Source organism: Aptenodytes patagonicus, chromosome 5, assembly GCF_965638725.1.
Source record: "Aptenodytes patagonicus chromosome 5, bAptPat1.pri.cur, whole genome shotgun sequence".
Taxonomy (NCBI): Eukaryota; Metazoa; Chordata; class Aves; order Sphenisciformes; family Spheniscidae; genus Aptenodytes; species Aptenodytes patagonicus.
Genome location: NC_134953.1, coordinates 56401750 through 56414213, shown reverse-complemented (window position 1 = coordinate 56414213; position 12464 = coordinate 56401750).

Sequence of the window (12464 nt, the reverse complement as noted above, 5' to 3'; positions counted from 1 at the left end):
AAATAATGCGTCACAGATTGGCTCCCGTGGCTCTGAGATTAGCTGTTCAGGGACAGACTGTGGGTCCAAATTCTACCTCTGGCCTTTGGCCAGCAGCAAATGCCTAGGAAAAATAGAAGAAAAGGGCAAGAATACTGTGCTGCTTCCCCACCGTTTCTTCCCACAGCTGTAATTAGCTGGTGTCAAGGGTGGTCCCTTTTACTTATTAGGCCTAACTGGATTTTTTTTCCTTGAGTTTGACTAATCTCTTCTTGAACCCATATGAACTTTGGACACCAGCAATGCTGTGTAGCAGTAAGCTCTACTGTTCAGCTAAATGTTAGATGAAGGATTATTGCTTTTTTTTTTTCCCCCCTCAAATTTTCCATTTATGAATTTCATACCATGGTCCCTGTATGTTTTTTTAGAGAGGACAGTGAACTTCATCTCCAGTTCAACTTGAATAGCTTACACATGATTTTGGAGATCTTTATCATACTTACTGAGATAACAGGAGTGCACTAACGGACTGTTGCTATGGTTGAAATCTTTTATCAAATGGAGCTCAAGAAACTATTCTAAAACCTGTCTGAGTCATATGTAGAGGTGTTTTTGGAGGTGTATTTCTGTGTGATTGATGGAGCTAATCTGGTTAATTTCCATTTTCAGAAAAAAAAACGTTAAATGGCTTTGATTTTAACACTGATACCTCTGGGCAATGTTCTTCTATTACACTTACTGGAATTTTGTCATGACATCCTCAGATGGTGTAATTCAGAGATTGATATCAGATGAGCGTCTGTCCCTTTGTGCATAGCAAAGGGAACTCGTGGCCAATGAATGCAGACGTTTTAGTGACAAATACTAAAACAAAATTATGTTTGCTATTTCTAGGTAGGAGGCCTGCACACTCCCTCTCATCCGTCAGTACTCAGTGTAGCAGTGAAGATGACTCTCTTGCTGAAATGATGAAAGACAACGTTAAAGGCAAAGAGGAGTATAATATCAAAAGAGCATCTGATGATGCACCACATGCACAATATGGAAATGAGAACGGGGAGAACAAACTGCTCAGACTGGAGGAAGATCAGGAAACTTTTGCACTGGAAAAGGAAGGAATAGATGAAGCAGAAAAGGCAAAACGAGAAGATCTAACAGCAAGGGAAGATACTGGAATTTTTCATGACAATATAATGGCAATACAGCATCAAAGTCCTGAAGTTAATGGGGAACTCAAACAGGCTGGGTCAGTAGAAAGTAACATAGAGGAAGATGGGGAGAAAAATGCAAGCACCAGGAGGGATGATGGGGAGGAAAGTCTTCCAGTGCCTTTGGAAAGCAATATGACAGAAGTGGAAGATAGCAATGAAGAGTCTCCTCAGAGCGATGAAGGAGGTGGTGAGTACAGTCCCTCTGCACAACTGTGAGTGACTAGTGCATGCAAGTGTTACTGTATTTGCCTTTATACTAAGTCGTGGTGCAGCATGGGGAATGCAGTTGCTGGACTGTTTTCAAGCTACTAGAATACTCTTGTACTGCTGTGAGCTAAATAGTCACCCAGAATGTAACCTTGGTTAATTGTTTCTTTTCCAGTGTTTCCGGTGTAAGGCTTTGGCTATTCTTTTTTACTCCAGTAGTTGGGTTTCACACATCATGCAATTATTATAAAATCCAAACATGATTTATTACCTATAGGAGAATCTGTATGCCAGATTAGGGGACTCTGTTTATAATGTCGAAATACTGGATTCAAAAAGAACACCAAAAATTACCATGTGAATCATGGTGCAGCAGATGAAGATCAGAACTACGTCAGTTGATCCATGGTTGTGTTGCTTCACTCTGTCATGGATTTGCTGGCAAAGAGCAAATCAGTTCGCTGTGTGACACCTTGTTTTTACTGTTGATAAAATGGGCATCTTGCAGTTTCAACCTTACCTTTATGGATAACGGGCAATTTATAAAAGGTTGGCCACGTGAGCAAGGCTTTGCATTATTATATCTGGGGAATGTGTTTGTGTTTCAGTATTCAGTACACTAATCCACTTGTAACCTATGAGTGCGGCTATAGCAGAACTAACATGCTGATAGCAATGGGATCTGGATTGTTATGAGTACATGCTGTGGACAGATTTTGTCTCATCTTAGTTCAGTATATCATTACACTTGTTCAAGAGTGTCTGAATTCATTAGGCCTCTTGGGTCAGTTCAGCCAGCATATAGAGTTTGAGAGTAATATCCAGATAAGTGAGGTGCCAAAGGTGTTACTTTTGCATACAATATTATGAATCGGACATAAATAAAGAGCATGTAGGAGAGACCTTGGCATTCAAATCCTTGTGGACCATAACCCTGTGAATAAATTGGAGAGAATCACGGGCAATTCCCATAGTACAATATGTAAACTGCACATTTAAGTTGTTCTGTCTCTGAACTTGCTTGTTTATATTCTTATAAGTGTCTTTAGGAGTGATGATGTTTTCTGGGAGTCTAAACGTACCTACCGTTAGAACACAGGTGCAAGTCCAGTGAAGACTGGAAGGAACTGAGAGTCATTACCAGGTGGTGGCTGTCCAGTAATTTGTGCCTGAAATCCGTTGCAGTAGAGATCCTAGAGGGTGGACGCCCACCTCACATTTGGTACCACTCATTATCCTTGCTGCCAGTCTCTGTGAACGTGTCGGAGTTAGAATGAGCGTACGCCTGAATAACTTCCCCAGAGATGCAGGCAGCTTCCTCACACCACCGCTCAAGCATGCTGGGAGGTGGAGTTGCATTCTGTTCCTTTTCCTTGGCTACTTTTAAGGAAAATTGAGGAGTTTTCTTGAATTGATAGTCTGGCATCTATACAAGGCAGTCCATTAATTTAGAATTGCAGTTTCCATTCAAACACACTTTCTTTTGTTCTTGTTTTAAAATTAATGGGAGTAGTTGACGTATTTTAGGGAAGTTTTAGCTTCCATTTTTGAGGTTCTTTTAAAAGCAGTCCTGCAAAGTTTTTGTAATACATTGCAGATGAAAAGGATAATTTAGATATTACAAAAAGATTGCAATGAGCCTTCCTCAGATCCACAGAGGAAGAAGAGGCATAGAGGCTGCTGGAAGACTGTGGCTGCAGGAAGAAATAATGCGTCACAGATTGGCTCCCGTGGCTCTGAGATTAGCTGTTCAGGGACAGACTGTGGGTCCAAATTCTACCTCTGGCCTTTGGCCAGCAGCAAATGCCTAGGAAAAATAGAAGAAAAGGGCAAGAATACTGTGCTGCTTCCCCACCGTTTCTTCCCACAGCTGTAATTAGCTGGTGTCAAGGGTGGTCCCTTTTACTTATTAGGCCTAACTGGATTTTTTTTCCTTGAGTTTGACTAATCTCTTCTTGAACCCATATGAACTTTGGACACCAGCAATGCTGTGTAGCAGTAAGCTCTACTGTTCAGCTAAATGTTAGATGAAGGATTATTGCTTTTTTTTTTTCCCCCCTCAAATTTTCCATTTATGAATTTCATACCATGGTCCCTGTATGTTTTTTTAGAGAGGACAGTGAACTTCATCTCCAGTTCAACTTGAATAGCTTACACATGATTTTGGAGATCTTTATCATACTTACTGAGATAACAGGAGTGCACTAACGGACTGTTGCTATGGTTGAAATCTTTTATCAAATGGAGCTCAAGAAACTATTCTAAAACCTGTCTGAGTCATATGTAGAGGTGTTTTTGGAGGTGTATTTCTGTGTGATTGATGGAGCTAATCTGGTTAATTTCCATTTTCAGAAAAAAAAACGTTAAATGGCTTTGATTTTAACACTGATACCTCTGGGCAATGTTCTTCTATTACACTTACTGGAATTTTGTCATGACATCCTCAGATGGTGTAATTCAGAGATTGATATCAGATGAGCGTCTGTCCCTTTGTGCATAGCAAAGGGAACTCGTGGCCAATGAATGCAGACGTTTTAGTGACAAATACTAAAACAAAATTATGTTTGCTATTTCTAGGTAGGAGGCCTGCACACTCCCTCTCATCCGTCAGTACTCAGTGTAGCAGTGAAGATGACTCTCTTGCTGAAATGATGAAAGACAACGTTAAAGGCAAAGAGGAGTATAATATCAAAAGAGCATCTGATGATGCACCACATGCACAATATGGAAATGAGAACGGGGAGAACAAACTGCTCAGACTGGAGGAAGATCAGGAAACTTTTGCACTGGAAAAGGAAGGAATAGATGAAGCAGAAAAGGCAAAACGAGAAGATCTAACAGCAAGGGAAGATACTGGAATTTTTCATGACAATATAATGGCAATACAGCATCAAAGTCCTGAAGTTAATGGGGAACTCAAACAGGCTGGGTCAGTAGAAAGTAACATAGAGGAAGATGGGGAGAAAAATGCAAGCACCAGGAGGGATGATGGGGAGGAAAGTCTTCCAGTGCCTTTGGAAAGCAATATGACAGAAGTGGAAGATAGCAATGAAGAGTCTCCTCAGAGCGATGAAGGAGGTGGTGAGTACAGTCCCTCTGCACAACTGTGAGTGACTAGTGCATGCAAGTGTTACTGTATTTGCCTTTATACTAAGTCGTGGTGCAGCATGGGGAATGCAGTTGCTGGACTGTTTTCAAGCTACTAGAATACTCTTGTACTGCTGTGAGCTAAATAGTCACCCAGAATGTAACCTTGGTTAATTGTTTCTTTTCCAGTGTTTCCGGTGTAAGGCTTTGGCTATTCTTTTTTACTCCAGTAGTTGGGTTTCACACATCATGCAATTATTATAAAATCCAAACATGATTTATTACCTATAGGAGAATCTGTATGCCAGATTAGGGGACTCTGTTTATAATGTCGAAATACTGGATTCAAAAAGAACACCAAAAATTACCATGTGAATCATGGTGCAGCAGATGAAGATCAGAACTACGTCAGTTGATCCATGGTTGTGTTGCTTCACTCTGTCATGGATTTGCTGGCAAAGAGCAAATCAGTTCGCTGTGTGACACCTTGTTTTTACTGTTGATAAAATGGGCATCTTGCAGTTTCAACCTTACCTTTATGGATAACGGGCAATTTATAAAAGGTTGGCCACGTGAGCAAGGCTTTGCATTATTATATCTGGGGAATGTGTTTGTGTTTCAGTATTCAGTACACTAATCCACTTGTAACCTATGAGTGCGGCTATAGCAGAACTAACATGCTGATAGCAATGGGATCTGGATTGTTATGAGTACATGCTGTGGACAGATTTTGTCTCATCTTAGTTCAGTATATCATTACACTTGTTCAAGAGTGTCTGAATTCATTAGGCCTCTTGGGTCAGTTCAGCCAGCATATAGAGTTTGAGAGTAATATCCAGATAACTGAGGTGCCAAAGGTGTTACTTTTGCATACAATATTATGAATCGGACATAAATAAAGAGCATGTAGGAGAGACCTTGGCATTCAAATCCTTGTGGACCATAACCCTGTGAATAAATTGGAGAGAATCACGGGCAATTCCCATAGTACAATATGTAAACTGCACATTTAAGTTGTTCTGTCTCTGAACTTGCTTGTTTATATTCTTATAAGTGTCTTTAGGAGTGATGATGTTTTCTGGGAGTCTAAACGTACCTACCGTTAGAACACAGGTGCAAGTCCAGTGAAGACTGGAAGGAACTGAGAGTCATTACCAGGTGGTGGCTGTCCAGTAATTTGTGCCTGAAATCCGTTGCAGTAGAGATCCTAGAGGGTGGACGCCCACCTCACATTTGGTACCACTCATTATCCTTGCTGCCAGTCTCTGTGAACGTGTCGGAGTTAGAATGAGCGTACGCCTGAATAACTTCCCCAGAGATGCAGGCAGCTTCCTCACACCACCGCTCAAGCATGCTGGGAGGTGGAGTTGCATTCTGTTCCTTTTCCTTGGCTACTTTTAAGGAAAATTGAGGAGTTTTCTTGAATTGATAGTCTGGCATCTATACAAGGCAGTCCATTAATTTAGAATTGCAGTTTCCATTCAAACACACTTTCTTTGTTCTTGTTTTAAAATTAATGGGAGTAGTTGACGTATTTTAGGGAAGTTTTAGCTTCCATTTTTGAGGTTCTTTTAAAAGCAGTCCTGCAAAGTTTTTGTAATACATTGCAGATGAAAAGGATAATTTAGATATTACAAAAAGATTGCAATGAGCCTTCCTCGGATCCACAGAGGAAGAAGAGGCATAGAGGCTGCTGGAAGACTGTGGCTGCAGGAAGAAATAATGCGTCACAGATTGGCTCCCGTGGCTCTGAGATTAGCTGTTCAGGGACAGACTGTGGGTCCAAATTCTACCTCTGGCCTTTGGCCAGCAGCAAATGCCTAGGAAAAATAGAAGAAAAGGGCAAGAATACTGTGCTGCTTCCCCACCGTTTCTTCCCACAGCTGTAATTAGCTGGTGTCAAGGGTGGTCCCTTTTACTTATTAGGCCTAACTGGATTTTTTTTCCTTGAGTTTGACTAATCTCTTCTTGAACCCATATGAACTTTGGACACCAGCAATGCTGTGTAGCAGTAAGCTCTACTGTTCAGCTAAATGTTAGATGAAGGATTATTGCTTTTTTTTTTTCCCCCCTCAAATTTTCCATTTATGAATTTCATACCATGGTCCCTGTATGTTTTTTTAGAGAGGACAGTGAACTTCATCTCCAGTTCAACTTGAATAGCTTACACATGATTTTGGAGATCTTTATCATACTTACTGAGATAACAGGAGTGCACTAACGGACTGTTGCTATGGTTGAAATCTTTTATCAAATGGAGCTCAAGAAACTATTCTAAAACCTGTCTGAGTCATATGTAGAGGTGTTTTTGGAGGTGTATTTCTGTGTGATTGATGGAGCTAATCTGGTTAATTTCCATTTTCAGAAAAAAAAACGTTAAATGGCTTTGATTTTAACACTGATACCTCTGGGCAATGTTCTTCTATTACACTTACTGGAATTTTGTCATGACATCCTCAGATGGTGTAATTCAGAGATTGATATCAGATGAGCGTCTGTCCCTTTGTGCATAGCAAAGGGAACTCGTGGCCAATGAATGCAGACGTTTTAGTGACAAATACTAAAACAAAATTATGTTTGCTATTTCTAGGTAGGAGGCCTGCACACTCCCTCTCATCCGTCAGTACTCAGTGTAGCAGTGAAGATGACTCTCTTGCTGAAATGATGAAAGACAACGTTAAAGGCAAAGAGGAGTATAATATCAAAAGAGCATCTGATGATGCACCACATGCACAATATGGAAATGAGAACGGGGAGAACAAACTGCTCAGACTGGAGGAAGATCAGGAAACTTTTGCACTGGAAAAGGAAGGAATAGATGAAGCAGAAAAGGCAAAACGAGAAGATCTAACAGCAAGGGAAGATACTGGAATTTTTCATGACAATATAATGGCAATACAGCATCAAAGTCCTGAAGTTAATGGGGAACTCAAACAGGCTGGGTCAGTAGAAAGTAACATAGAGGAAGATGGGGAGAAAAATGCAAGCACCAGGAGGGATGATGGGGAGGAAAGTCTTCCAGTGCCTTTGGAAAGCAATATGACAGAAGTGGAAGATAGCAATGAAGAGTCTCCTCAGAGCGATGAAGGAGGTGGTGAGTACAGTCCCTCTGCACAACTGTGAGTGACTAGTGCATGCAAGTGTTACTGTATTTGCCTTTATACTAAGTCGTGGTGCAGCATGGGGAATGCAGTTGCTGGACTGTTTTCAAGCTACTAGAATACTCTTGTACTGCTGTGAGCTAAATAGTCACCCAGAATGTAACCTTGGTTAATTGTTTCTTTTCCAGTGTTTCCGGTGTAAGGCTTTGGCTATTCTTTTTTACTCCAGTAGTTGGGTTTCACACATCATGCAATTATTATAAAATCCAAACATGATTTATTACCTATAGGAGAATCTGTATGCCAGATTAGGGGACTCTGTTTATAATGTCGAAATACTGGATTCAAAAAGAACACCAAAAATTACCATGTGAATCATGGTGCAGCAGATGAAGATCAGAACTACGTCAGTTGATCCATGGTTGTGTTGCTTCACTCTGTCATGGATTTGCTGGCAAAGAGCAAATCAGTTCGCTGTGTGACACCTTGTTTTTACTGTTGATAAAATGGGCATCTTGCAGTTTCAACCTTACCTTTATGGATAACGGGCAATTTATAAAAGGTTGGCCACGTGAGCAAGGCTTTGCATTATTATATCTGGGGAATGTGTTTGTGTTTCAGTATTCAGTACACTAATCCACTTGTAACCTATGAGTGCGGCTATAGCAGAACTAACATGCTGATAGCAATGGGATCTGGATTGTTATGAGTACATGCTGTGGACAGATTTTGTCTCATCTTAGTTCAGTATATCATTACACTTGTTCAAGAGTGTCTGAATTCATTAGGCCTCTTGGGTCAGTTCAGCCAGCATATAGAGTTTGAGAGTAATATCCAGATAACTGAGGTGCCAAAGGTGTTACTTTTGCATACAATATTATGAATCGGACATAAATAAAGAGCATGTAAGAGAGACCTTGGCATTCAAATCCTTGTGGACCATAACCCTGTGAATAAATTGGAGAGAATCACGGGCAATTCCCATAGTACAATATGTAAACTGCACATTTAAGTTGTTCTGTCTCTGAACTTGCTTGTTTATATTCTTATAAGTGTCTTTAGGAGTGATGATGTTTTCTGGGAGTCTAAACGTACCTACCGTTAGAACACAGGTGCAAGTCCAGTGAAGACTGGAAGGAACTGAGAGTCATTACCAGGTGGTGGCTGTCCAGTAATTTGTGCCTGAAATCCGTTGCAGTAGAGATCCTAGAGGGTGGACGCCCACCTCACATTTGGTACCACTCATTATCCTTGCTGCCAGTCTCTGTGAACGTGTCGGAGTTAGAATGAGCGTACGCCTGAATAACTTCCCCAGAGATGCAGGCAGCTTCCTCACACCACCGCTCAAGCATGCTGGGAGGTGGAGTTGCATTCTGTTCCTTTTCCTTGGCTACTTTTAAGGAAAATTGAGGAGTTTTCTTGAATTGATAGTCTGGCATCTATACAAGGCAGTCCATTAATTTAGAATTGCAGTTTCCATTCAAACACACTTTCTTTTGTTCTTGTTTTAAAATTAATGGGAGTAGTTGACGTATTTTAGGGAAGTTTTAGCTTCCATTTTTGAGGTTCTTTTAAAAGCAGTCCTGCAAAGTTTTTGTAATACATTGCAGATGAAAAGGATAATTTAGATATTACAAAAAGATTGCAATGAGCCTTCCTCAGATCCACAGAGGAAGAAGAGGCATAGAGGCTGCTGGAAGACTGTGGCTGCAGGAAGAAATAATGCGTCACAGATTGGCTCCCGTGGCTCTGAGATTAGCTGTTCAGGGACAGACTGTGGGTCCAAATTCTACCTCTGGCCTTTGGCCAGCAGCAAATGCCTAGGAAAAATAGAAGAAAAGGGCAAGAATACTGTGCTGCTTCCCCACCGTTTCTTCCCACAGCTGTAATTAGCTGGTGTCAAGGGTGGTCCCTTTTACTTATTAGGCCTAACTGGATTTTTTTTCCTTGAGTTTGACTAATCTCTTCTTGAACCCATATGAACTTTGGACACCAGCAATGCTGTGTAGCAGTAAGCTCTACTGTTCAGCTAAATGTTAGATGAAGGATTATTGCTTTTTTTTTTTCCCCCTCAAATTTTCCATTTATGAATTTCATACCATGGTCCCTGTATGTTTTTTTAGAGAGGACAGTGAACTTCATCTCCAGTTCAACTTGAATAGCTTACACATGATTTTGGAGATCTTTATCATACTTACTGAGATAACAGGAGTGCACTAACGGACTGTTGCTATGGTTGAAATCTTTTATCAAATGGAGCTCAAGAAACTATTCTAAAACCTGTCTGAGTCATATGTAGAGGTGTTTTTGGAGGTGTATTTCTGTGTGATTGATGGAGCTAATCTGGTTAATTTCCATTTTCAGAAAAAAAAACGTTAAATGGCTTTGATTTTAACACTGATACCTCTGGGCAATGTTCTTCTATTACACTTACTGGAATTTTGTCATGACATCCTCAGATGGTGTAATTCAGAGATTGATATCAGATGAGCGTCTGTCCCTTTGTGCATAGCAAAGGGAACTCGTGGCCAATGAATGCAGACGTTTTAGTGACAAATACTAAAACAAAATTATGTTTGCTATTTCTAGGTAGGAGGCCTGCACACTCCCTCTCATCCGTCAGTACTCAGTGTAGCAGTGAAGATGACTCTCTTGCTGAAATGATGAAAGACAACGTTAAAGGCAAAGAGGAGTATAATATCAAAAGAGCATCTGATGATGCACCACATGCACAATATGGAAATGAGAACGGGGAGAACAAACTGCTCAGACTGGAGGAAGATCAGGAAACTTTTGCACTGGAAAAGGAAGGAATAGATGAAGCAGAAAAGGCAAAACGAGAAGATCTAACAGCAAGGGAAGATACTGGAATTTTTCATGACAATATAATGGCAATACAGCATCAAAGTCCTGAAGTTAATGGGGAACTCAAACAGGCTGGGTCAGTAGAAAGTAACATAGAGGAAGATGGGGAGAAAAATGCAAGCACCAGGAGGGATGATGGGGAGGAAAGTCTTCCAGTGCCTTTGGAAAGCAATATGACAGAAGTGGAAGATAGCAATGAAGAGTCTCCTCAGAGCGATGAAGGAGGTGGTGAGTACAGTCCCTCTGCACAACTGTGAGTGACTAGTGCATGCAAGTGTTACTGTATTTGCCTTTATACTAAGTCGTGGTGCAGCATGGGGAATGCAGTTGCTGGACTGTTTTCAAGCTACTAGAATACTCTTGTACTGCTGTGAGCTAAATAGTCACCCAGAATGTAACCTTGGTTAATTGTTTCTTTTCCAGTGTTTCCGGTGTAAGGCTTTGGCTATTCTTTTTTACTCCAGTAGTTGGGTTTCACACATCATGCAATTATTATAAAATCCAAACATGATTTATTACCTATAGGAGAATCTGTATGCCAGATTAGGGGACTCTGTTTATAATGTCGAAATACTGGATTCAAAAAGAACACCAAAAATTACCATGTGAATCATGGTGCAGCAGATGAAGATCAGAACTACGTCAGTTGATCCATGGTTGTGTTGCTTCACTCTGTCATGGATTTGCTGGCAAAGAGCAAATCAGTTCGCTGTGTGACACCTTGTTTTTACTGTTGATAAAATGGGCATCTTGCAGTTTCAACCTTACCTTTATGGATAACGGGCAATTTATAAAAGGTTGGCCACGTGAGCAAGGCTTTGCATTATTATATCTGGGGAATGTGTTTGTGTTTCAGTATTCAGTACACTAATCCACTTGTAACCTATGAGTGCGGCTATAGCAGAACTAACATGCTGATAGCAATGGGATCTGGATTGTTATGAGTACATGCTGTGGACAGATTTTGTCTCATCTTAGTTCAGTATATCATTACACTTGTTCAAGAGTGTCTGAATTCATTAGGCCTCTTGGGTCAGTTCAGCCAGCATATAGAGTTTTAGAGTAATATCCAGATAACTGAGGTGCCAAAGGTGTTACTTTTGCATACAATATTATGAATCGGACATAAATAAAGAGCATGTAAGAGAGACCTTGGCATTCAAATCCTTGTGGACCATAACCCTGTGAATAAATTGGAGAGAATCACGGGCAATTCCCATAGTACAATATGTAAACTGCACATTTAAGTTGTTCTGTCTCTGAACTTGCTTGTTTATATTCTTATAAGTGTCTTTAGGAGTGATGATGTTTTCTGGGAGTCTAAACGTACCTACCGTTAGAACACAGGTGCAAGTCCAGTGAAGACTGGAAGGAACTGAGAGTCATTACCAGGTGGTGGCTGTCCAGTAATTTGTGCCTGAAATCCGTTGCAGTAGAGATCCTAGAGGGTGGACGCCCACCTCACATTTGGTACCACTCATTATCCTTGCTGCCAGTCTCTGTGAACGTGTCGGAGTTAGAATGAGCGTACGCCTGAATAACTTCCCCAGAGATGCAGGCAGCTTCCTCACACCACCGCTCAAGCATGCTGGGAGGTGGAGTTGCATTCTGTTCCTTTTCCTTGGCTACTTTTAAGGAAAATTGAGGAGTTTTCTTGAATTGATAGTCTGGCATCTATACAAGGCAGTCCATTAATTTAGAATTGCAGTTTCCATTCAAACACACTTTCTTTGTTCTTGTTTTAAAATTAATGGGAGTAGTTGACGTATTTTAGGGAAGTTTTAGCTTCCATTTTTGAGGTTCTTTTAAAAGCAGTCCTGCAAAGTTTTTGTAATACATTGCAGATGAAAAGGATAATTTAGATATTACAAAAAGATTGCAATGAGCCTTCCTCAGATCCACAGAGGAAGAAGAGGCATAGAGGCTGCTGGAAGACTGTGGCTGCAGGAAGAAATAATGCGTCACAGATTGGCTCCCGTGGCTCTGAGATTAGCTGTTCAGGGACAGACTGTGG